The sequence below is a fragment of the Caretta caretta genome, chromosome 1 (assembly GCF_965140235.1).
Source record: "Caretta caretta isolate rCarCar2 chromosome 1, rCarCar1.hap1, whole genome shotgun sequence".
Taxonomy (NCBI): Eukaryota; Metazoa; Chordata; order Testudines; family Cheloniidae; genus Caretta; species Caretta caretta.
Genome location: NC_134206.1, coordinates 137,410,826 through 137,436,632, shown reverse-complemented (window position 1 = coordinate 137,436,632; position 25,807 = coordinate 137,410,826). Strand labels below are relative to the sequence as shown.

Here is a 25,807-nt window from a genome sequence, read left to right as displayed (position 1 = left end):
GCCAGTTTCCCCAAGAGCCAGATTTTTAGGTGCCTAAAGATGCAGATAGGCACCTAAGATTTATTTAATATCCCAGTAGGTGGCTATTTGTCTTTAGGCATCTAAACACCTTTAAAATCTTTCCCTAAAGGCTAATTCACTTTTGAACATTGGATTTTGGCTTTTAAACCACACAGTCACTTTAGAAAATGCTAACTTCTACATTATCTTGACTCAGTAGTCTCAGGATGCAAGCCAGCCTCATGGCTCTAGCTGGCAGGAGTTAGTTGGACCATTTGGTTTGGGGTTTTTTTAGATCTATGCCTCTCACTGGGTTTCACAGCCCAAGCAGGAATGTCCACATTGCATAGTGTGAGCTCTGAAAGCCCAAGTCTGCAGATCCGGGCTCAGACTCACTGCTATGGGTGGTTTTTGCACGGTAGACATACTCTAAGAGGACTGGCTCTTTCCAGGCAAAGGCTAGAAAAGCTCTTGATTAGTCCGATCTTTCTTTTTTGACATTCTTAAAGACGATGCTATGTGATGGAGCATACAGACTCCACACTGGAGAACAAGGGGTTAAGGAGCAGCTCTGGGCCCCGGGAGCCCCACCCAGTCACACATGCAAAGCCTGCACAAGCTGGAGGCAGAATTTAAGAAGGGAAACAGAGCAGCTCAGAAGGAGGTAAGCAGTGGGCGGGAACAGGTCTCTGTGGAAATAAAGGAGCTCTGGTTGCCTGACACTTGGCCACACTGATCTGGACAAGCCTGCAAAGGAGAGCTGGTGACTGTTTGGGAAGGTCAGCAACTTTGTTTTCAGTTCAGCTCTTTAATTTACCTGTGAGGGAAAAAAGGGGGAACCTCAGACAAGAAGTGATCCAAGGAATCAGCTATTTAGCACCCCAGTGTGCAGAATTTAGCGGCCTACCATTGGGCCCTGGATTAGAGCCCAGTGGAGCAGGTGTGCCTTCAGCCGCACTGAAGGGACAATAGGAGTTTATGTCTCTATGGGGATCCAGCTGGGGAAGTTCCTGAATACACAAGGGTCCAGACCCCAAGTCCCAGAGCTAAGGAGAGAATCCCCAAAACCTTATGGGCACCAAAAGACATCTGTTATTGGACTTTTCTTTCTGTATCGCCCAAAAGGGATGGACTAGAATGTTTGAAGGGAGGGGGAACAGTGGCTACAACCTTGCCTGAGATTAGGTGGCGCTGCTGCTGAAGGTAACCTTTCAAATCTTTGGGTGAAATCCTAGCTCCATTGAACTCAATGGGGAGCTTTGCTATGGACTTCAGTGGAGGTTTCACCCTCTATTTATTTGACAATTGGCTTGATCTCAGTAGAGTTCCCCTAACATCATCCATTCATTTAGTTATCCTTACATGATCATCCAGTTTGAAGAGAAATAGGAGTAAAGGATACATAAAGATCAGACGTGATGCTGGAAGCTAGGAGTCATTGTAAAGAATCAGATGTTTAGAAACCATTTCTGAGAGAAATGGGACTTTGAAATTTGAAAGCTGACAGGCAGAGTCTGCATGGTCAACATGGTTTTCAAGCAAAAGCCATTTTGTTGATTTTTGCAACACAATAAAACTCATCACAGGACCAGGTCCTGAAAGAGTGAGAGTTTCCCAGAAGTCTGACTTCTCTTTCAATGCAAGTTTGCCAGAGAAACCAAGAAAACTCAGCCATGTATAGCAGGAATCAATGTTGAAAGCCAGAGAGAAGAAAAAAACAGCCATGTCACCGGTGTGGATTTTTCCTCGGTTCCTGATCCTAATAGATGTCTTTGGAGCCTGACGCTGCCTGAACATTGCTGTTGAATTGCCCATATTGCTTTGACAGTTCTTGACCTTTTTTAATCCTTTACATTTAACTTTATTTACACTTCATTTAAATTTAATACCTTTAGGCAACTGTGGGCACTCCTGCCCTATTCTCTTTAGACTTTTTTGTTATGTGTGAGGACTCTGTCTCTGGTTGTCAGTCTCCCTGTTTCAAAGAGACCTCAAGAGTATCACTAGTTCTGACTTCAGTCAGAGTCGTTCATATTAGCCAGAGTCTGGAAAAATACAAAGTAGCTACAGCCAATGTAGCCTGCGTAGACCTATGTATATTTTTACAGCTTTTCTTTTTAATGCACTGCAAAGCTTGGCTAATCATCCTTCTCATGGACTAGATATGAATAAAACATCCTGATTGAACTCGGCTAGGTGAAGTACGCCCAGATGCATTCCGTGACCTGTTTCATGTCTGTGGAAGATCAGATTTGTGGAGTCATCTTTAACAACTCAGGAGCAAGAATGATAAATAAGTGAATGTAGAGAGACTCCTGATGTGTGGGGGTTTTTGTGGGGGGGGGGGGAGTTGCCCATAGGTGCTAGAACTAGGGGTGCTGAAGTGGTTTCCATTAAATACAGCGTTTACAGTTTGAATCAATGGCTCTCAGTACCCCCACTACACAAATTGTCCCAGGCACTGCTGGAGTTGTCTGAAAATAAAGAAGGGGGGGCAGGGCGGGGGGGAGGAGAATCAATATTTAAAAGCACCTGGTGGTGATAGCTTATGTGAAACTGCCAATTCCCTCGTGGCAGTGCAACACATTGACACATGTTAGCAGAGTTTGAGTCGGAGCTGTTCTGTACTGGTAGGCCTGGGAAACCCTGCGGTATATGCAGCTTCTAGCTGGAGGGCTGGAATGCCACTCAGTGATCTTCTCTGGCTCATGGAAGGAGAAGCAATACATGGCTTTTGAGGATAGGACCACATGTGGGGGAAATTTGGGCTTCTTCTTACCCTCCCACTGCCCAAAAGAGCCTCTGTATAAATAGGTTTCAGAGTAGCAGCTGTGTTAGTCTGTATTCACAAAAAGAAAAGGAGGACTTGTGGCACCTTAGAGACTAACCAATTTATTTGAGCATGAGCTTTCATGAGCTACAGCTTACTTCATCGGATGCATAAAGTGGAAAGTACAGTGAGGAGATTTTATATATACACACAGACCATGAAAAATATATGGTTGTAAGGAGAGTGATCACTTAAGATGAGCTATTACCAGCAGGAGAGTGAGGTGGGGGGTAGAGAAAACCTTTTGAAGTGATAATCAAGGTGGGCCATTTCCAGCATATTTCCAGGAGTTAACAAGAACTTCTGAGGAACAGTGGGGTGGGGGGTGAAGAGAGAGGAATAAACAAGGGGAAATAGTTTTACTTTGTATAATGACTCAACCACTCCCAGTCTCTATTCAAGCCTAAGTTAATTGTATCCAATTTGCAAATGAATTCCAATTCAGCAGTCTCTCATTGGAGTCTGTTTTTGAAGTTTTTTTGTTGAAGAATAGTCACTTTTAGATCAGAAATTGAGTGACCAGAGAGATTGAAGTGTTCTCCGACTGGTTTATGAATGTTATAATTCTTGACATCTGATTTGTGTCCATTTATTCTTTTACATAGAGACTGTCAGGTTTGACCAATGTACATGGCAGAGGGGCATTGCTGGCACATGATGGCATATATCAATAAACAGGAATTTCTACATATCTCTTTCTTTATTATTTATCAACAAGAACATTTGCAGAGCAAGAGAATTTTAGTTTTTAAAAAATTACTTTGTTGCTACTTCCCATGCCCCATCTGAAGTCCATAATCCTCAGACCCACTCCTGCCCTTTTAAGCTGAGTAAATGGGCTGGAGGGGTATTAAAACTCTTGAAAGCCCCAGATCTGTCCAGGGGAGGATTCCTCTGGTGCAGAAACTGCAGAAGACACCCAGAAAGCTGCCCTCTGAGGACCCCCTTGTAGCCCTGGCATAGGATCATACAGGGGACAGAGTTGGAGGCAAGAGAAGCAAGGGCAGGGCCATGGCAGACTGAGGAATATGCTGTAATTTTGAGAGATCTCCTTGGGCTATTGAAATTGGGCCAAAGCCTAGGGGCATCCTGGGATCAGGAAGGTACAAAGGGGATTTAAACCCATCTTTCCCCTGCCCCCTGGGTTGCAAGTGCTGTGCTACATCTCTTAGGGAATAATTATGTCATAAATAACACATTATGGACTACAGGTGAGAAATAAGCAAGGTGGGAGAGAGATGAATCCTTGAGAGACACAGACTATTTTAATGTAAAAGATTTTTCTAATTAGAAACCATTCAAGGAGTCATTCGCAAGAGCAGCTCCTTAGTATCCAATGCACAGAGTTCTGTAGACCAAATTAGTGGTTGTAGAATAATTAAAAATCTGAATATGAGCCATGAGTCCAAATAGTTTACACTATTACATTCGCAGCAGCAGTTTGAACTGTGGTTTATAATTAATGCTAGTCAACTTATATTTTATAAGCAATTTAATCACATTAATATTTAACCCCCTTGTAAGTGGAAAAGGGTTCATTTCCATGTGTGAGAGTCTTGGACATAGAAATAGTAGGTGCCTGCCTTACAGACACTGCATAGTCTTGTGTAGATCAGCAAAATAATACTGTCTGATATTCAGTACTGCTATCCTCAGAACGACCACCAAACTTTGCCCTGGATCATGCACGGAGGTCATCTGAGTTGCCTGGGGTGTAAATCAACACTGAATTTGCCCTTACTATACATTCATAAATTCCTGCCAGGAGGCTGGAGACAAGGAGACTGGTGGAGAAAGATTCCATGCTGTTGTTTGCTAAGATGCAGAACTGTTTGTTCCTGCCCCCATTCCTCGCTAAAAAATGGCCGCTTGATAGGTGATTGCTCATCAGCTTTGAGTACACCTACTTAGAGGTGACAGCTTGTCCTTTGAGACATGTCTGGCAAACACATTTCAGTTCTAATTTCGGCTTATATTTATAACTTTACATATAATGTTGCAACACACATTTCATCATGATGTTATTGACCAGTGAGTTATTAGTTTTGAAATGATACCTCACAAGGCATATTTTGTACAAAGATTGTTACAATGGTGTGTAAGGTGCAAATACAGTGGTTCATTCAGTCACACCCTGTCAATATTAATCCATCACAGTTCCCTATGTCTCTCAACAAACACAGGAACAGTAAAGGGGCTTGGGGGTGTAACAGTTAGGGTGCACTGTGGGATGGCATTGAGGGAGAAGAGGGTAACCAGGTAGAAGCATAAAGTAACAGAGCTGCTTCACAGATGGCTGAGCCTCCAACAGATCTAGAGGTTTCAGGGTTTAACCACCTTAGCATTTCTGCAGAAGGGCAAACCCTTCCAGTCCATCCAAAAGAATGATCAGGCAGAAACTTCACATATCCAAACACATGAAGTTTCCTAGTCTCCTTTGTGGGATCCACATGAATTTTCTATCTCCTAACTTACCTGGGAATATTTGACCATTCATATACTGCAAACATCCGACAAGTGTTTGACAATATAAATTATCCATACAAAACCTGTAGTGTACCACTGACTTAAGTGACACTGAGGCTTTGTCTACACTGGATGTTCTCCGGCCAAACTTTTGTCGTTCAGGGATGTGGAAAAAAAAAACAGCCACCCCACCACTCACTCACACACACACACCCCCTGAATGACAAAAATTTGGCCAACAAAAAGCACCGGTGTGAACAGTGCTTTGTCATCAGGAGAGCTCTCCTGCCGACAAAGCTACAGCTGCTTGTTGGGGGTGGAAGTTTTTTGTTGGTGGGAGAGCGCTCTCCTGCGGACAAACAGCAGCTACACTGCACGTTTAGAGACATGGCTGTAGCAGCACAGCTGTGTCACTAAAAGATGCATAGTATAGACATAGCTTGAGTTAGGGACAAGGGCAGATGTTGGTTTTGTGGGGGGTTTTTTCCTATGTGCCTTTTGTACCAACTTGACTTAATCTTGTCAAAGTTCTTCCCTCCTAGAATTCACAGAATCATGAGAGGCTGTTGTCTAAGGTTTTAGAATGATTTCTTTATTCATTCATGCCAACTTTTGTATGCTCAGGCGCCATCCTAATTTGATAAGAAGCCTAGCAATAAAGACGTCTGATCTTCAAGGATCTTGCTTTATGATATGATCAAAGGTATTCCAACCACAAGGAGAAGCATGGCAGAATAATATCCGACTTGCATTACTAACTTTCTCTAACCTCAACATTAGTTGCCTACAGGACAACCTTGAATTTTGTCTCTCATCCTATTTGGAGAACGAATAAATTAATAAATGGGTTACGTACTTTGTTGCCTCACAAATGAAGAGATTTGTTACACATTAATATATTCCAGAGCCTCAGAATCTGATGCAAGATTTAAAGAGCCACCAAGCATAAAGATACTGGTGTATTATTGTTGTGTGTTAAACTGGACAATTTGATGAATATAGTTACTGTTATTCAGTAAGCAGGTAAAATGTGTGTGGTGCTGTACTGGACACAAAGGGTAAAATTCTGGCTCCATTAATGTCATTGGGAGTTTTACTATTAACTTCAGTGGAGTCAATATTTCAGCCTAAATGAATATGAGATCAGCAGTGAACAGCTTACAGTGCAAGAGATGTGACACAGAGAAGACAAGATGCACTGAGAGAAACTGAGAAGGGAATTAACTTGGTGTCAAACAAAATTAAGTCCTGATGGAGCCTAATTGGAAAACTATTGGGAACAGACAATCCCTTTCCTCTGTTCCCATAGGAAAAGGATGAACACCTATAGAAATAGCCTGGGATTTGGATCAGAAAGGGGTTAAGTGGCATCATTCCCTTTCTTCTGATTCTGTGGAAACTTCTGCTTGTGGTCTCTGTGTACTGGGCCTCTGGGCAAAAGGAATGGGGGAAAAGAAAGAAGTGGCTCAAAGTGGGGAGGAGCTAATCTGGATGGGTGCTCGGTGGAGTCATATTTCTTCACACATATGGGTAAATACCAGTGGAAATTAATGCTGACCTTATTAAACAGGTAAACCTTGCCTGTTTCCATGGCTTGCTTCCAGGAGCTAATGACTTCATTTTGGTGTGGGAGTACTCCAGAGACATGTGTCTGCCCTCAGTGAATGCCTCGAGACTTCTGGAATTTCCCTCACAGATTTCCATGGGCCCACTGAACACTGCAAAGGGACAAGTATGGACATTTTTTGATGGGATGATTCCAAGTTAATTCCACATTTGAAACTTGTGAAGTCTGCTGGCCTTTCCAAGGGTTTTCTCCCAGATAGGTCATGATCTTGCCCTGGAGATTATATATAGATATATATATAGATATATACACACACATGGGGAGGGAAGAGTATTTATATCAGCCACTTTTTAAATATTCATGAAATAAATCAAGGGTTAAGTTACCAATGAATAGACAATATTGACATGTTTTCTCTTTCCTTTTGGCAGAATGCCTCACAAATTATATAGGACACTTTTGACCAAGTACTTCAAGCATTTCTCAGACCTATGAAAGAGCTCAAGGAAAAAAACTTGTTTTGAAGCTTCCTTTGAAATTGTAAGTACTATAATAACTTGACTGCACTCTTCTTGCAGAAGAGCGGCATGTCAGTTCACAGGTCTGGCTGGTACAACAGAGGAGCTCTTCTTTGATTTTAACACAGCATCTAATTTTTCTGACAGTGTGTCCTTTGCTATTAAGCATAACCAGTATTTTTGACTTGGTGTGAAAAGTGATCCGGTAGTTTAGATAAAAGGACTTTTTAAATATGAATGGCACGCTGACCTCATTTGTCTGTAGGAGGGATGTGTAGAACACCAATCAGAGGAGACAGTGTTGCCTAGTGGCTAGGATACCACGCTGGGTGTTGTCAGAAAACTGAAGTTTAATTCCATGCTCTGCCACTGATTTGCTGGGTAGCCTTGGATAAGTCACTTCACCTCTTTGTGCCTCTATTTCCACTCCCCTTGTCAGTGTTCTGTTCAGCTCTAATTGGAAGCTCTTCAGGGCACGGACTTTCTCTTACATATATGTGCAGAGCATAGCACAATAAGGTTTTCAACTTCAGGGTCCTCTAAGTGCTGCCATAATGTCAACAGCAAATGACCAATAGTATCTGGATGATGAGATACAGTAAACACAAAAAACAAGAAAAACATCCATATTCTTCAGTACCATGGAAATCAGCTGTGAGGGAGCCGATGTCACAGCCTCACCTGTGCTGACTTCCCTCTGGAACAAGATATTACAGGAGGAAGATTGGGTCTCAGCCCCATGCCTTGCTCCCTAAACAGACATAGAATGGAAGTGGTAGACCTGTCTGTCTAGCCAGGAGACAAAGCCAAGTCAGCTTGCTGAGTCCATTTAGCGGTGCTTGATACTGAGAGGCTTCTGGTATGGACTGTCTTGAGCCTCTTTCATGTGGGCAAGGTCACATACCTCAACATTGCCATTGCCAGGTCTGAAGAAGCTGCTTTTAGAGAGAGGTCATAGCAATGGAGATGGCCTTTTACCCCAAACATAATGAATGTTCTGTCCTAGACTCAGTTGATTGGACCTTAAGAGCCTCCTCCATGAATAGGAATTTGAGGCAGCTTCCCAATTCTTGCAGGTTTAACTGGAGAAAGCAAGGTATATAGGTCACCTCTGAGTTGTGCCTTTTCCCTAGGCACTAGAGACACCAAACACAGACACTAGTCACTGATGTCACAGCCAAGACGTTGTTGGGGCCAGCTCATCACTAGGGTGAGAATCCATATGACTCTTCACCTTGAAGGAGAAGGCCTTTTTTTACTTCCTGTTAGCTTCAGGAGTAACTCTGAAGTCAATGGAATTACACTGGTGTAAAACCAGTGTAAGCAAATCAAGCACAGCGTGCAAAACTGGTGTATTATTAGCAAAGAGAGGTGGAGTGTGTTTCAGGAGTAATGGCTAGCAAAAGCATGTAAGATAAAGCAAGCTTCTCTCTAAACATGGACTCAGGGCTCAACATCTTTTCTGTCTTGTCATTAATCCAGAAGGAGTTATAAGAATATTTACTTGCTGTTCCTTTAGGGCATTTGTACTGGTCTGCTGGAATGTTCCTCTGATCTGGGAAGCTAGAAAGTCTGAAATAAGAATAATATTTCCTTACCTCATTAGGGCTTCATTGCAGATTTTATTTTATAAAAATGACTGTTTCAATAGATTTCTCAAATAGGTGTTACCTTTTGAGGATGATCTGATCCATCCTCTATATTGTTAGCATTGTATTTTTTTATTCCCTTACAATTTAAGGAAGAGAAAAGCAAAATAAACGTATCCTTAAGACAAGGTGAGAAAGCAGACAGCTCCTTATTCAATAGGCCAGTTTCATAGAATCATAGGATCGCAGGTCTGGAAGAGACCTCAAGAGGTTATCTAGTCCAGCCCACTGTACTTGTGTCAGGAGTAGATAATAGACCATCCCTGACAGGTGTTTGTCTAACCGGCTCTTAAAAATCTCCAATGATTGAGATTCCACAACCTCCCTAGGCAATTTATTCCAGTGCTTAACCACCCTGACAGGAAATTTTTCCTAATGTCCAACCTAAAACTGCCCTGGCTGCAATTTAAGCCTATTGCTTTGTGTTCTATCTGCAGAGGTTAAAGAGAACAATTTTCTCTTTCCTCCTTATAACAATCTTGTATGTACTGTAGTGGGGTGGCTGATTGGGGTTAGGCTGATTGGGGAAGCAGCCACAGGTGTGGCCAGCTCAATTAGGGCCCAGCTGGCCTTGATGAGAGGGCTGGGGGAGTCTCTCTCTAGCTGTAGAGAGAGAAGGACCTAGCTGCCTGGGAGCAAGGTACCTAGAGCAGAGCGGAGCAGAGCTCCAGCCTGGTAAACTGGGCTGCAGAGATACAGCCTGGGGTTAGGCAGAGGCAGCAGGTCCTAACCCCTTGCCAATAATGAGTGACCATTACAGACTGCAGTCTGCCCCAGTGAGTGGGGGCTAGGTGACGACTGGCAGTAGCCACTGAGGGAAGGTGGGTTTAGAGGGTTGGGGATTCCCCTGGAAGGGGAAACCCAGAGTAAGAGGGTACCTCTGGGGCAGAACCCTGAGGTAAAGGACACTGGGGTCCGGGAGAGACATGGGGGCCTGAGGCAGGCGAGACACTGGCCAGCAGAGGGTGCTCAGAGGCTGGAAAGAGCTAATTCCCACACAACCAGCAGGAGGTGCTGCAGCAGTGAGTCTTCGCTTCACTACACGTAGTGTAGAAAACAGCCATAGATGGTCACCCCTGATACAAGGGGCAGGGCAAGGACTGTGGGACTATTGCCTGGATCTGAGAGTTGAGAAACTGAAGGTGGAGAAAATGCTGGACTGGTACTGGAGGGCCTGAGTGGCCCAGCTCACCGAGCAGCAAGCAGGACTCTTTCAGCTGCTATGTGGGAGGGCACATGGACCTCGTTAGAGGCCAGGCACCTGGGGCTGGAGGCCGGTGCTGGGGCCTAAAGACCGTTTCCCCTGTGAGTGACAGGGACACTTGAGAAGGGAGTGCCCCTACTGGGATGGATCAAGGAGGCCCCACCCAGAAAACGCACCCCCTGTGAGGTCAACAGCAGGGCCACAAGCTTGTTGGGCCTGTAAGGAATCCAGACACATAAGGAGGGAGTGCCCCTACAGGACTCGCAGGGCCTAAACTAGCCCTGAGGTGGCCAAAGGAAGGCACTTTCCCTGACCATCTTGTTGCTAACATACCTGTAGAAACTGCTCTGCCTGGCCTGAGGATCTGAACACTAGGAGCAGCTAATTCCTCTTTAGAGATCACCCTCACTGGTGTGTGCCAGCGAGGAGGCGTGGCCTCCCTCTGAGATTGACAAGGAGGGATGGCCACGCTCCCCTACAAACTCCTTGAATTTTTCCTGTAAACTTGTGTATTTTGAGTCTTCTTTCTTAATGGATTTGTCTTCCTTGAGAATAATCGTTTAGTAGGGTCAATGCAGAGACAATGACATTGTTCAGTAATGTTTTAGTCTCTAATACTAGCATATAGACTGAATGAAGGATGGAATGAGATTTTATTCTGAATCATATTTGCTATTCCCCCCTTCAAAACAGTTCTTAATATGACTTTACAGTGATAGAGAAAGTTAGTGTAGGGCAGCCTTCTGCATCAGCAGCACTATTATATACTGTTGCCCCTTTTTGGCCTGAGCAGTTAAATATTTGAGGCCTTGCTGGGTTGTTCCTTTTGCAAAAAAAGAAACTGAGTATATAAATCAGGTATTTCTTCGGTGTAATCCTATTTATGCACCAAGAATATATTTCCTGAAAGCAGTATAAACAAACTGCAGTAGGCAGTTTCTTTGTTCACCATTTCCAAGCCTGCCTTTAGTGCCCCAAGGAGCTTTCTCTTTGCTCCATGTCCAAGCCATGTTCATGACTGCTCTTGATGTGTACTGGCTTTCTGCCTCTGACACACAGGCACACACATCTGAAAGCAAGCAATCCTCTAGCCCCTGTATTTGCAGCAGTCCCAGGGAAGCCCCTCAGACCACACTGTTTAACAGACTCTGCTATTCCATGTGGTGGCTTCCTATTGTTGCAGCTACAACTACACAAAAAGAAAAGGAGGACTTGTGGCACCTTAGAGACTAACCAATTTATTTGAGCATAAGCTTTCGTGAGCTACAGCTCACTTCATCAGATGCAAATAAATCAATAGAACTCCATTGACTTCAACAGAATTATGTTGATTTACACAAACTAAAGCTCTGGCCCTAATATTACTTATCCTTCTACATGAAGATCTAAAGCCACTCCGTTACGGTGTCTGCCAAATCTCAGGCCAGGTCTACACTACAGCCAGATCCACACTTGGAGATCGATCCACCAGTGGTGGATTTAGCGGGTCTTCTAAAGACCCGCCAAATCGACTGCAGATCGCTCTCCAGTCGACCCCTGTACTGTACCCCCAATGAGAAGAGTAAGGTAAGTTGACAGGAGTAGACCCTGCAGTAACTCTACCTAAGGTACGTCGACTCCAGTTACGTTATTCACGTAGCTGGAGTTGTGTAGCATAGGTCAACTTACTGCGGTAGTATTAGTCATAGCCTTATTCATGGCATAAGCAATAGCAGATGTAAATACAGCAGCAGAGGATGTAAAGGAAAGCAGATGAGAAAGATCATTGGCATGAGCAGACTTCATTGAGGTCAATTTGCTGTCTACATTATGATGCCAAATGTGGGTGATCCGAGTGTTGATGAAAGCAGTGTCTGCTTCTTTGCTTCTTGACTATCGTAATAATATCCTGGTATATTGCAAAGGTGTGATGTGCAGCTCCTTTCATATAGTGTAAAACTGACCCAGAGCTGACTCTATAGTTAAAAATCTGTATCCAGATTACACTGAGCCTCTCAGCAGCTGAGTCCTGCTGAATTTCAAGCAGGCAGATATGATTTGGACTCATGGAGTAGAGCTGGGATGTGAAATGTTTTTCCCATCCTGTGAAAACTTGAGACATTTTAACAAATTCTAGTTGTGCACTGAGGTTCAAAAATTTTCCAGAGAGAAACACACCCCACGCTAGTCTGGGGAGTGGGGATAGGGCCAGGAGCAGCAGAAACCCCTTAAAAGTGCAGGGTCACAGGTGCCTGGACTGTGGCCCTGCCCCCAGTGCTGCCCCTTCCCCCGCCTCCGAGCCCCTGACTCCTGTGGCACCCCTTCCCTGAGACCACTCTCTTGCACCGCCTCTTCTCCCTGACTGCCGCCCTCACACCCCTCCTTCCAAGGCCCTGCCCCCGCACCACCTCTTCCCCACAATACCCTGCCCCCCACCCTTATGGATGGTAAAAACTGGGAGAGCATAGACCTCCCACTTTTAAAAGTGATGGGCGGTGGTCTCCTGACCCACCCTGTTCTGGTGCCCCTGGTAGGGCACTCATGTGGGAGGCCCTAGTTCAAGTTCCTATCCTGCCTGACTCAGCACAGATTGCCCTAACCATTGGGTTATTGGCTATTCTGGGGGCTCAATTTCATTTCACCAACAATTCCATCCTGGATCTGAGATTTTCCATAAAATTTTGGTTTCAATGTACCAGTATTTTCCAACCAACTCTATTGAGGAGTAGGTCATTTCCTTGTTGGGGAGAAAAAAGATACTATATTTACTTATGCACAGTAATGACAAAAACAAATTGCTGCTTATGACTCTCAGATGTAGCTTCACTTTCCTATCTCTAGCACAACAGCTGTTCTGCTAATCTTCATTCAAGACTCCTTAGTATCCTTTGTGTTAGTTCTTCCAAACAAATGTCACCCTCTGTTCCTCCAGCCCCTTGCGTGCTGGAACTACAGGTGCCGGAGGTGCCCTCTGACTTGCAGTAATAGCAACTGAACAAATGGTTTCCATAGTATGCACGGTTTACAGTTTTGTTCAATGGCTTTCAGCAATCTTTCCAATAAACTGTTCCAGTGCCCCATCTCCAGCCAGTCAGAGGGGGTGTGTGACTTCAAAATCACCTCAGACTTTTGGACAAGATTTAGATCTCACACAGTTATGCAGGGTAGCAATTTTTATCATACTTCTGCTTTTTGAGACAATGGGCCTAATTCTGATTTCATTTATGCTGTCTTTTGCCCAATCTGATTCCATGGAGTTAACCAGTATAAAATCAGAATATGGCCCACTCAGCAAATTGATGTAATAATCTGCTAAATTCCCCACTCAAGATCCTTAAATGAAGAGTCATTAAGGCAACAAATTCGGGCATTGAGTGTGTCTCCTGTAACAGCTGATTGTACTAGCTCTTCTGTGGAAAGTCATCTCAAACTTCAGAAAAGGTTATTTAAATCAATGTCTTCACCACTTTTATTACAATCACTTTTTTATTCTGTTTGCTGAATAATGGTCAGTGTATGTACCTGCCTTATGCAAAGAACTATAGAGAACACATGTATGTTGATGTCAGTCTACGGACTAAAGCCTCTGATAGAATAAGCAATAATGAGCAATGAAAAGGAAGGCATGTTTGTCTAGTCAATCAGTCCCCCGAGCATATGACAAAATATTGTAACAAATCTCTTGAGGTGCTCACCTCAAACTTCACTTTTGTCACTATTCTTCACAGGGTAGGTAGTCAGCACTTCATGACAGCAACAGCAGACCATGAACTGGCACATTTCTGTTCCAAAAGTACAGGCTCCCCCACTACTTGATCCAAAAGATAAGGGGATATGGGGCACAGGCCCTCCTGACTCCACCCGTCCCATCCCAGGGACCTTACAGTGGCAGAGTGGTCCACCACCGGGTCAGCAGGGATGCACCCATAACATGCTGACCTTGTAACAGGCCAACACTCAACAGACTGTTGTAGAGTTTCTCTGGGCTACTTCCTAAATCCCTGGGTTTGGTACCTCTATGTTGTAGTTGTCCTCAGTTTCCCCAGGGTAGGTAGCCAGCAACAGCCCCAGCAGCTCATCAGTGTCTCAGTCAGCTGGCAGCTCTGGCCAGTCTTCCGGGAGCAGCCCCAGCAGCTCCTCAGTGTCTCCATCAGCCGGTGACCTTGGAGTGCTCACCAGTCCTTGGTATAGCTGCAAGCCTCTTCAGGATCCAGAAGCAAGCAGGATGCATCTATCTCCCTTGGTAGTTCCAGCCCAACTAAGTAGCAAGTTTTATATTTCCTCTTCTTGTCCCGCCCTTCCAGTTCCGGCAGGCGGGGCATGGCCTTCCTGGCTCTGCCCAGCAGGTGGTGGGTTGTGGTCCCTCCTTGTCAATCTCAGAGAGAGGCCACGCCTCCTCCCTACAGAGCTCAATCTGTTTATCTGAACAAAGAGAATGATAAAGGATGACTTGATCAAAGTTTAAGTACCTATATGGGAAACAGAAATTTGATAATACAGAGCTCTTCAGTTTAGCAGACAGAGATATAATATGATCCAATGGCTGTAAATTGAATCTAGACAAATTTAAACTAGAAATAGGGTGCATATTTTTAACAGTGAGGGTAATTAACCAATGGAACAAGTTAAGGGCCATGGTGGATTCTCTGACACTGGAAGTTTTTAAATCAAGTTGGATGTTTTTCTAAAAGATATGCTGTAGCTCAAACAGGAATTAATTCAGGGAAGCCCTATATCTTGTATTATACTGGAGGCTAGATTAGATGATCACAATGGTCCTTTCTGGGTTTTATAATCTATGAATCTATAAAAGACATGACAGCCCAATTCTGGAAAGGAAGGTTCTCTGTGTCATTGTAGTGGGGAAAAAAAATCAATTTATCTATATCTAGATAGCCTCTCTAATGGGACCAATATCTAACCATACGAATCCTTAGGTTTCTTTTCATATGGGTGTGCAAATGATGAGTTATGCTTTCAACCTAACTCACAGCCAAACTCAGCCAAAATCCTCCTGATGGCAGATGAGAGATTTTGCAACCACAGTCTATTGAGGATGTTTCACAAAGCAGACACATTGCACCATAGCATCTAATCCATAGACACCAAGCCATTGGTCCTGTCCCTCATCCCTCACAGTATTCCAAGGCTAATGCATGGGGCTCATCCTTGTGCGCACCCTTAACTTCCATTAAATCAGTGACATCTGCTCAGCACCTTGCAGGATCGGATCCCATGATGCAGATACAATTAAAGAGAAGTATATACCAATGTGATAGTGGGTAGCCTGATGAATACAGGTTCTCTAAAAATGGTTGTTTAATAAGTAATCTGGTATTTAATTAATAAATATAAATAAGATCAATGGATGAAGAATTAAAATAGCCTGCTGGACCCCATAAGAACTTTTGCTCCAGTTGGATGCTGATGCCTATATATCACATGTATACCTACACTAATGCTCCAAAGTTGATATTTCTATTTGATTTTAGGATTGTTCATTCACCATTCAGTATCTGGCTATTACCTCTACACTCTGTTTCAAAGTCCTGTAACCATCACACCAGAAGAGCTCACAAGAAAATCTGTAACTCAAAGAAGATAAGCTCACAAAATGACAAAATTTATAATAGAGACCCTATGAAATGGTAATACACTACTCTTCCAATCCAGACCGGTGGAAGAATCTTAATTAATTTGGCAGAGTTCTCTGGTCCTCAATTCTGACATCTGTTGTGCTATACAGTGATCCAAAACAGCCATCTGTCTTTCTACATGCAAAATGAATGGATGAGCAAAGATTTAATGCTTTTTGACAGAAAAGGATGGAAATGAGCACAATACTAAATCTAAAGATGTGCACTTCATATTGTCAGGATTAACTGTCAGGAGTGATACACAGATTCACATACTGGATTGGTAGTAGGTGTTTAGTGCCAGAACGCTGATTGAGAACTACTAGTAGCAAATAAGTTATATTGAGCCATGCAGGTTCATTATATTTAACTTATAAATTATTTTATCTAGGCCAGCCAATCACCACTGATCCCAACTATATACCTGAAGCACTCACTTCTTGCCAAGCATATTTCTCAAGCAAAATATAAAGATATTACAACCATCTTAGAGTATAGCAGCCCTTTGCAGCTGTCACACTTTCAGAGTCTGATTTATGACCACCCCTTAGTATGACCTTATTGTTGTGAATGCAGTTTTGTGCAGGCACCATGAATGCTGTTGAGGCCAGAACTATCAAGTATGTCTACTACTTTGAGGTGCCCAAATTGAAACAACCAGGACTGGTTTTCACAGATTCCCAGTGAGTGCTGGGGGTGCTCAACATATCTGAAAATGAGGCCTATGTGTTCTAAGTAGAACTGGTTGAAATATTTCATTGTAAAATTATTGACAAAAATGACTTTCTAATCAAAATGAAGAGGCTCACACAAAATTTGTTGGTTAAAATTTTGTAGTTTTACCATTGAAAAACTGAAAAGTTTGGAGTTTTTGTAATTGTTCCGCCCACTTATTTTCTCCTCCTGTCAAGTGAAACAAAAAAATGTAATTAGTTTGTTTTCTTGCAGAAAATATATAGAATTTTTTGACCTGCTGTATTCCCAAAGTTCTGTGTCAAAAAAGGAGGCATCCAGAATTCAAACACATCTGAAGTTTTGTCATGATGACTTGATTTCTTGTGTGCATCGAGTATGAAAAAATCAAAGTGGCAGCTGTGATCCCTGCACATAATATATGCCTGAAATATGTGAGGTCAGTTTAATCAGACAGGAGAACATAAGAACAGCCTGACTGGGTCAGACCAAAGATCCGTCTAACCCAGTATCCTGTCTTCTGACATTGGCCAATGCCAGGTGCCCCAGAGGGAATGAACAGAACAGGTAATCATCAAGTGATCCATCCCCTGTCGCCCATTCCCAGCTTCTGGCAAACAGAGGCTAGGGACACCATCCCAGCCCATCCTGCCTAATAGCCATTGATGGACCTATTCTCCATGAATTTATCTAGTTCTTTTTTGAACCCTGTTAAAGTCTTGGCCATTAACATTAGCATTAAGAGGTGCCATTAACAGATCATCCTTTGTAAAATATGTAGGTCTAGCTTTCAAAGTAGAGTCATTTCTTTGACAAAAGTTTTTTTTAAGTTTTCACAGTAGACGAATATAATGGAAATGTCTATGTATATCAAACATTTAGATCATTAAATTATACAGAGCTCCAGACTTGGGGCTGGCAGTAGGTGCAAAATGCAGCAGCCACCTGGTGAATGTGCACCTCCTGCTGCCTGGGAAGGCCCATCGGAGTCAGATATACAAATACATATCAGCCCCAAAATATTCCAGAAGAGCAAGATTGGGCTCAGAGGTACAATGTGTGCAGAGGAAGCTTCTCCACATTGTCTCACAATGTAAAATAGAGGTCATTTTCATGACCATTCATTTATTCTACTTTCTCTGCTGACGTGGCCCCAAAAATTTAATTGTTGGCTTTGGTAATGAATTTTGCGGCATGGGGCCTGTCTGCAGAATGTGAATGTGACTATCAACTAGTTTCACAAAGTTTTAGTTTCTCCTATCATACTGCACTTTAAACCTGCAAGCAGAATGCAGCTAAATTTACTGTAGCTTTTTTAGTTCATTGGTCAGTTTCCCATGCACCACATTATTCTCCATGTTTCTGTTTCTCTATTCTTGTTTTGCTGTTGGATTCTTTCCCTGTTTTCCTCTCTGATTCTCTAAGCTTTGACTTTTTTTTTCTTTTTTAAATCTGTTTACAGGTTACTTTCAGCTATTGCAGCATAAATTCAGTAAGAAGATGGAGGTGTGGCAGCTTGCCAGGATGCATACATTGTAAAAAAGCCCTCTCTCTCTCTCTCTCTCTCTCTCTTTCTATCTCCCTTCTGGGTGAATTGTCTTCAACATAGCAGTTCTAGCAACTGTTTACTGTTGGACAGAATACAGAGTGAAGTGTTGATTGGCATAAACTGTACCTTCTTAATCACATTAGGGATGTGATGCAATGATTGCACTGGGCCCTAGGTTTGTAAGATGCCATTATGTTACATATACAGAGATGCTAACTAACTAGATAAAAATGAGGAGGAGAAATCGGGGGCCTTCTTGTTAGTTAAAATGTTGCCTTCCCATTCTGTGGCTGCTGGTGGGCACAGAAACAGCAAACACCAAAAGTGCAGATGAGAGCAAATTTACTTTCTTTTCTCTCCCTGGTACTTCCATAAAGCCCTGGTTTGCATAGGCTTTCGTTTGAAAAAGGAATTTAGCATGCCAGCTGTGTTTTCCTGGATTTAATTTTTGTTTAGTCTTTACTTTCATTGCTATTGCATCAAAGAAAAAAATAGATCTGTTCCTCAGAACCAGAAGGAAATGTGATAATGAAAGGAGAGGAACCCACTTCTGACTGGCAAATATCTCGTTAGCACACCAACAGCTACCAGCTGTCACCAAGACTGATTGGCCATATTTCCTCAGCGCTATTTTGGTATCACATATTTGTTACTGAAATTTAATTTTAGAAAGGGATGGAAGGAAACACTTGTTTTTAAGATAATAGCATTGGGTCCAAGTCAGATTCCATTGAGATCAATAGAAAGACTCCTAGTGACTTCATTGAGAGTTGGATCAGGTCAGTTGCCTTGTTCACAAATATTAAAATAGCCATTCTTCTCCCACCAATCATTGGCACTTTATCATCAAGCTGCATTCATAAAAGAATCTGGCATGTGCCTCAAGGGCACAGCTGGCAAGTGTGGATGGCTTTCATTAGAGAAGTTTTCCTGATGATCAACATGCCAAAGCCATGACACAAAAATAACTTGTGCTCAATGTCAGTTATGCACTCTGCCAGTTCAAATACACATCCTTCCAGGGATGCTTTTTATCCATACCGACAGTTGGCATATAGAAAGCAAAGCTGCTATACTTTAAAAAAAAAAAGAAAGAAAGAAAAGGTAGAAATACACGTGTAAAAAACACAAAGTGGCAAGACAGTGGGCAGATAAAACTACATGTCATTCGAGAGGAACACAAACACTGACACCAAGAAAAGACATTGCTCTCACAAAGTAATAAATTTAGGCTCAATACTACCAACAGGACAGTGAATTTCACATACAAAGAGGCTGGAGTTCAAATATACAGTACTAACGCAAAATCAAATTCAGGAAAGGTCAGATGCAGATAAAACGTGTCGGTTTGTGTTTGGGACAGACATTCACAAATCTGACCAAAAGATTTTTTCCCTCTAGCTGTAAATCTGGTATTAGTTTGTTGTTATTATTATTATTATTTATTATTTGTATTACCATGGCACCTTGAAGCCCTAGTAATGGACCAGGACATCGTTGGGCTAGGAGCTGTATAAACATTGTATAAAAAGTCAGACACTGCCCAAACAGTTCATCTATTAAAGCCATAGTTTAAAATTCACGCAACAGAAATTCCAATGAAAGCATAAAACCCCAGGCAAAACAACTAAATCTGGCCCCCTGGCTCACCTCCCATGCCTTCTCCACCTCCCATGAACCCTCTGATAAGCTTCTGTAACTTGACTGTCTTTGTGTCCTATAAAAGTACTATACTATACTATAAAAAAGTACTATAAAAGTGTGTTGGATGTTTAGATCTGATCTTGTATTCCTTTTGTACCCAAAACATGGACTAAAGTCAATGGGAGTGTCAAGTGTGCAAAGGATGCAAGATTTGGTCCACTATTCCCAATCCATGAAGTAAAGAAGAAAGATAAGGTACATAATGCTTCATCAGTGATTTAGATAATGGCATAGAGAGTACACTTATAAAGTTTGCAGATGATACAAAGCTGGGAGGGATTGCGAGTGCTTTGGAGGATAGGATTAAAATTCAACATGATCTGGACAAACTGGACAAATGGTCTGAAGTAAATAGGATGAAATTCAATAAGGACAAATGCAAAGTACTCCACTTCGGAAGGAACAATCAGTTGCACACATACAAAATGGGAAATGACTGCTGAGGAAGGAGTACTGCGGAAAGGGATCTGGGGGTCACAGTGGATCACAAACTAAATATGAGTCAACAGTGTAACGCTGTTGCAAAAAAAAGCAAACATCATTCTGTGATGTATTAGCAGGAGTGTTGTAAGCAAGACACAAGAAGTAATTCTTCTTCTCTACTCCACGCTGATTAGGCCTCAACCAGATTATTGTGTCCAGTTCTGGGTGCCACATTTCAGGAAAGATGTGGACAAATTGGAGAAAATCCAGAGAAGAGCAATAAAAATTATTAAAGGTCTAGAAAACATGACCAGTGGGGGAAGGTTGAAAAAATTGGGTTTGTTTAGCCTGGAGAAGAGAAGACTGGGGGGGACATGATAACAGTTTTTGAGTACATAAAAAGTTGTTACAAGGTGGACGGAGAAAAATTGTTCTTCTTAACCTCTGAGGATAGGACAAGAATCAATGGGCTTAAATTGCACCAAGGGCGGTTTAAGTTGGACTTTAGGAAAAACTTCCTAACTGTCAGAGTGGTTAAGCACTGGAATATATTGCCTAGGGAGGTTGTGGAATCTCCATCATTGGGGATTTTTAAGAGCAGGTTGGACGAACACCTGTCAGGGGTGGTCGAGATAATACTTAGTCCTGCCATGAGTGCAGGGGACTGGACTAGATGATGTTTTGAAGTCCCTTCCAGTTCTATGATTCTGTGATTCTATGATGATAAGAATCTACACAATCTGGTTAGAGGTATTATTTTGGCTAGAATTAGGTGGGTACAGGTGGTTGCATAGTACTTATATGCATGAATTATTTCAAGCCTAGTGAAGCATGGGCATTAAGCAGAGGTTTGATTAAACACAGCAAATGGTGAACACCAAATTAAAGAGATAACTGCCAGGTTCATTCATTTTCATACAAGGTGAAGCCCCAATAAACATTTATATTTAAGGTCCAAAGGCCTTTAAAATAAATAAAACACTGAATGGAATCCTACTGTCCAGCTGCACCCTTGCCCCTTTAAGGACACTTGATCCCTCCAAAGTCCTCTTAGCTACTGGCTCCTTTCTGCTTGAAAACATAAATAAATAAATAAATCTTACTTCACTAATCTGCAAATACATCAAGACGCACCAAAAACCTAAACCACCAGTCTCACCCACTTTCCCAGCAAAGATAGAGTAATAGAGCACTGTGTGAGGTATTTCTATTACTAAGAATGCATTATGTTTATAGGAAATCCTGCAGTCCTCACGCAGTTTTTTAGTTCAATACTTATAGAAGTCAGTGGGAGCTCTACCTGAGGAGTGCCAGAGTATAAACTGAGTATGGACCTGAGAATTTGACCTACAAAATATAGTTTCTTATTTGGTAGTATACTATGAAGTACTGGACTGGAATGGCTCTTCACAAGACTTTCTTGTCATGGTCATATTACTAGGATGAAAGACCAGTGAATTCTGAAGCATGTTTATCAAGGAATGCTCCTACACAGCCAGTGATCATCTGGTCACCCAAAGCTTTGGTGGTGCATTAAGATCATCATGGATGGGCACCATCTGAATATCAGCCCAGACCACCTTAAGGATATAGCCAGAGACTGATCCAGGTGGTATGCGATCCGCAAGCAGGCCACGTCCCTTTGAGGTTTGCCATAATGATAATTATACTGCTAAAAATAAATGAACACTCAACCTCTTTCTGAGTTTCGGGAAGGGAGGACAAAAGCTCCACGGGTGATTGTCAAGATAGAAGGGTGCAGCGGAAGTCCCTTGTCTCCCATGCATCTGAGGGGATGGCTTATCAGACTTTCCCTTGCCGTAGGTGTCATCCTGTACCTGGGAACAACTTTCTCATTTCCCAACTCTGGGATTAGGACTGGGTTTTGGGGCCTTGCTGTGCACATTATACCAGTCACCTTTTGCAGGCTGGGAAGGAATTTTCCCTTCACTACCAGACTGGGAAGCAGCCCAGGCACCCAGTGGATAGGTTAGGTTGCAATGTATTCATATTGGTGCAACTTCGTGGTGCTCAGTGCAGGTATTTGTTCAATATGGGGTTTGGTTCACTGATACACCAGAACTGGAATAAAGTTCGGAGAAGGCATCCCCTAAAAAAGGTGGGGAACAAGAGCGGAGCTCTGGATGTCTGCTACAATGAGAGGCCAATCTGTTTTCCACAAACCCTCAACCCTCAGATAAGGGGTGGGCCATGGGGTCCCAGCAATGGTGCTGGGACCAGGTGAAAGATGTGTATGGGAGAGAGGAGGGAGGCAATGGCAGCCCTTCACCAGGCAGTATGGATTACAGAAGGAAGGATGAGCTGCACTTGATGACTTATTGCTGGATAGTTCCCAGATATGTGCAATTAATAAACTTGTGGCCTAGTTAATCCACATTTCTAGTGTCTTTTCTTCCCACAGTGTCCAGGACAAATGAATACTGAGTAGCTAATGCTTACAATACAATATGCAAGTCACTTAGTACTATACCCATGGATTAGTATATCACTTTTTATAAATATACTGATATAGTTACAAAGTGGCTGTTTCTGGTTTTGAGGACCAGAAACACACTAAGGGAGTAGCACTTGGAGCAAATTGTATGGAAATGTGGTGTATTTACCTACACAACTGTGCACTGTACTTTCCAAGTGTAAAGACTTTCACTGCCTGCTGCAAGGCAACTGCCATTTTGTACTTCAGGTCATAGGCAGAATGTTACAGAGCAGATTACTGCTCTTTCCCCCTAAAGATGCGGTTGACAACCCTCCAGGATTGGCCTGAAGTCTCCAGGAATTAAAGATTAATCTTTAATTAAAGATTATGTCATGTGATTAAATCTCTAGGAATATGTCCAACCAAAATTGGCAACCCTACCTAAGGCGCTTTGTGTTTTGTTCTTTATTTACTGTTTCTTATTCTGAAATGAAAGCCACATAGACTGGAAGAGACGTGTTTTACTCTGTGTGTGTGGAAACAAAAGGCATTCTGCTTGCAGACAGAGGAGGCAGAAAAAATTCCTGTAGAGGACAGTACTCCAAGATGCAACACTTTCACCTCCTCTTTTATGGTACAGCATGTGCCCCTACAAAACTGGCCTCAGAGTGCTAGTGAATGTGAGTGGGAAGGGATAGTTCTCGTAATTGTAAAAGCATTTTTTTCCCCATACCAAGGGGGACCCAGTGAGTCAGTAGGCTGGTAACTGGACAAAGCTCTTTTCACATATGCTGCAGGCTAGCTGTTCAAATCTAACCCTGGCCTGCCATAGAATATTACAGTTTAAGGCCAGAAGGGACCACCAGATCATCTAGTCTGACCTCCTGGAAATCAGCAGTCTGCTATCGTCCGATGGACATTTGGCTGCTGGTGCAAAATGATGCCAGTGGCATGGGCGACGGGTAGCATAGGCTGGAAGAGGCTGTGCCTCCCCAAACAGCCTCAAGTGGTCCTGCCTGTCCTCTGCCCCCAGTCCTCCTCCTGCTATTCTTGGTGCTCTGCCCTGGCTCAAGCTGGCTGGGGCTGGCCAGCCTGCTGCGGGGACTCGGGGCACTTGCTTTTCTGCAGGCTTGTGAGTATTCCAACCACAGAGGTCAAGGACTGAATGGAATGGAAACTAAACTTCCCACACATACCCTTAGAAGTTGTCTGTGTGGGTCTAGCTTGAGGGACAATGGGATTATCTATACTGCAATCACAGCTCGTGTAGACATACCCAAGCTACCTTCAGTCTAGCTAGGGTACCAGAGCAGTGAAGTCATGGCAGGACGGACACACTTCAAGCTGGGTTAGCTCCACAAGTAATTACCCTGGGTTCCGGGTGGGCTCACACTGCCCATGCTGCAATGTGTGCAGTCCCAGCTTCACGGCTCAAAGACCTAGTTGGCGAGATCAAAGCTAGCGCAGATAAACTGTTCAAGCTGCAATCACACCATGTGATTGCAGTCTACATACACCCAAAGGCAAGACAGCATGGGGAAGCTTGCTCTGCTACTGCCAGTTCTGAAGCATTCTGAGCCTAAGGGCTCTCTGGAATGGTTAACCTGGCACCTTTCACAAGTGCTACATTCACTTCCAAAATGAATAAAAATAATGAAGTGTCATTATTACAATGCAACGACATGAACATTGACCAAAGATCATTCGACTACATTTGTTCAAACCTTAAATACAAGACCTCTTTATCATAGGTGAGCTACCTTGTAATTTAATGATTTTATATGGGTCTTCCATTTTAAAAAGTTTCCATTGACACTGTAGCAGGTCCAGTAGTTCCCACCTTTATATATTATATACGTATATTAGAATCATATTGGATCTGCATAGTGCTTGGATATGAGATTCTATATTAATGGACGTTTTATGACTCACCTGGTGCTAGTGAAAGTATATAGAGATATTACAGCCACAAGACATAAAATACTTACAACATATTGCCAGTGTACGAGAGCTGTGTGATCCATCCGGAAAGATCTTACAATAATTCTTTGAGTTTATGTAATATCTAATCCAGTGGTTCCCAAACTTTTCCTCTCGCACCCCACCACCACAAATAATAGAATGTGTCTAGCTCTCCCCTGACCGGGGCCAGAAGCAGAGTCACAACTAGGAGCAGGGGCAGGGAGCTGAAAGCAAGTGCCAAGAGCGGGGACTGGCAGCCGAGAGTGGGTGCAAGCCATGACCATGAGCAGGGCTGTGGCCAGGGGTTGGGGGCAGAGCCAGTGCCGCGGCTGCGGCCAGCGGCTGTGGCCAGGGGTGGGGCCTGAGGGGAGCTGGAAGCAGAGCAGGGCTAGCTGGCACTCCCTACCGCCCTCTTGTGGGGCCTGGCCCAGGCCCCGCCATGTCCCCCTGATGTTCATCCACACCCCCTACCGGGGCATGTCCCACAGTTCGGGAACCACTGATTAATCTCTCTTATAAGGATTTTAAGCAGCAAGAATCGGGTCTGGGATCTGGCTCTACATGCCCAAATTATATGTTCATTGTTTGGATTGTTAAAAAAAGATCAGCATTCAAACATTTAAACATTGATAATTAGTTGTAAATTCAGAGCTATATAATGTGATGAGAGATACATCTTTTGAGTACTTGATATTAAAATGGAAATTAACGCTTGGCTATGTTGTTGAGAAAAAATAAAGTAACTTACAATGTTGTGTCTTTCATAAAGTTTGCACTTCTCTCCATCTCTCTTTAACCTTAGAATTGGACAAAGTTGCTAGAAGGTGTTCACACGGAGATCATAAAGGATTGCCCCAAGTATAGATTGAGAGAGTCTCTGTAATAAAAAACTGCAGGTCAGACACAGGCATTAGAGTGTGTAGTCATTGTCCTTTACCATCCCTGTTGTTGGCCTTCTGAAAGCAGCTCCTAAAAATGATAACAGTTGTTGTTGTACAAGTCAGTGATACATCCCAAAGGGAACTGTCTAAGAGAACTCTCCTTCTGATCCAGTAAAGACAAAATCAACCTGACAATCAATGTCAGAAATGACTGTCAGCCAAACACTGGCGTACGAAAAAAAGAAAGGCTCCTAGGGAAAAGAAAGATAGAGACAGATAATTGGACTCAACTTGATACCATGCCTAAGG

At 43.0% G+C, this 25,807-nt stretch overlaps 1 long non-coding RNA gene across 2 annotated transcripts; it reads left to right on the top strand.

Annotated features, from left to right (window-relative positions):
* The first annotated feature begins 688 nt into the window (after nt 1-688).
* On the top strand, nt 689-22,609 carry LOC125641451 (uncharacterized). 2 transcript variants are annotated; one of them, XR_007358063.1, is made up of 3 exons: nt 689-779; nt 7,295-7,403; nt 21,660-22,609. It is a non-coding gene; the product is annotated as an uncharacterized LOC125641451 (long non-coding RNA). The 2 variants fall into 2 exon arrangements; XR_007358061.1 differs by lacking the exon at nt 689-779 and adding an exon at nt 6,873-7,028.
* Nucleotides 22,610-25,807: the final 3,198 nt, after the last annotated feature.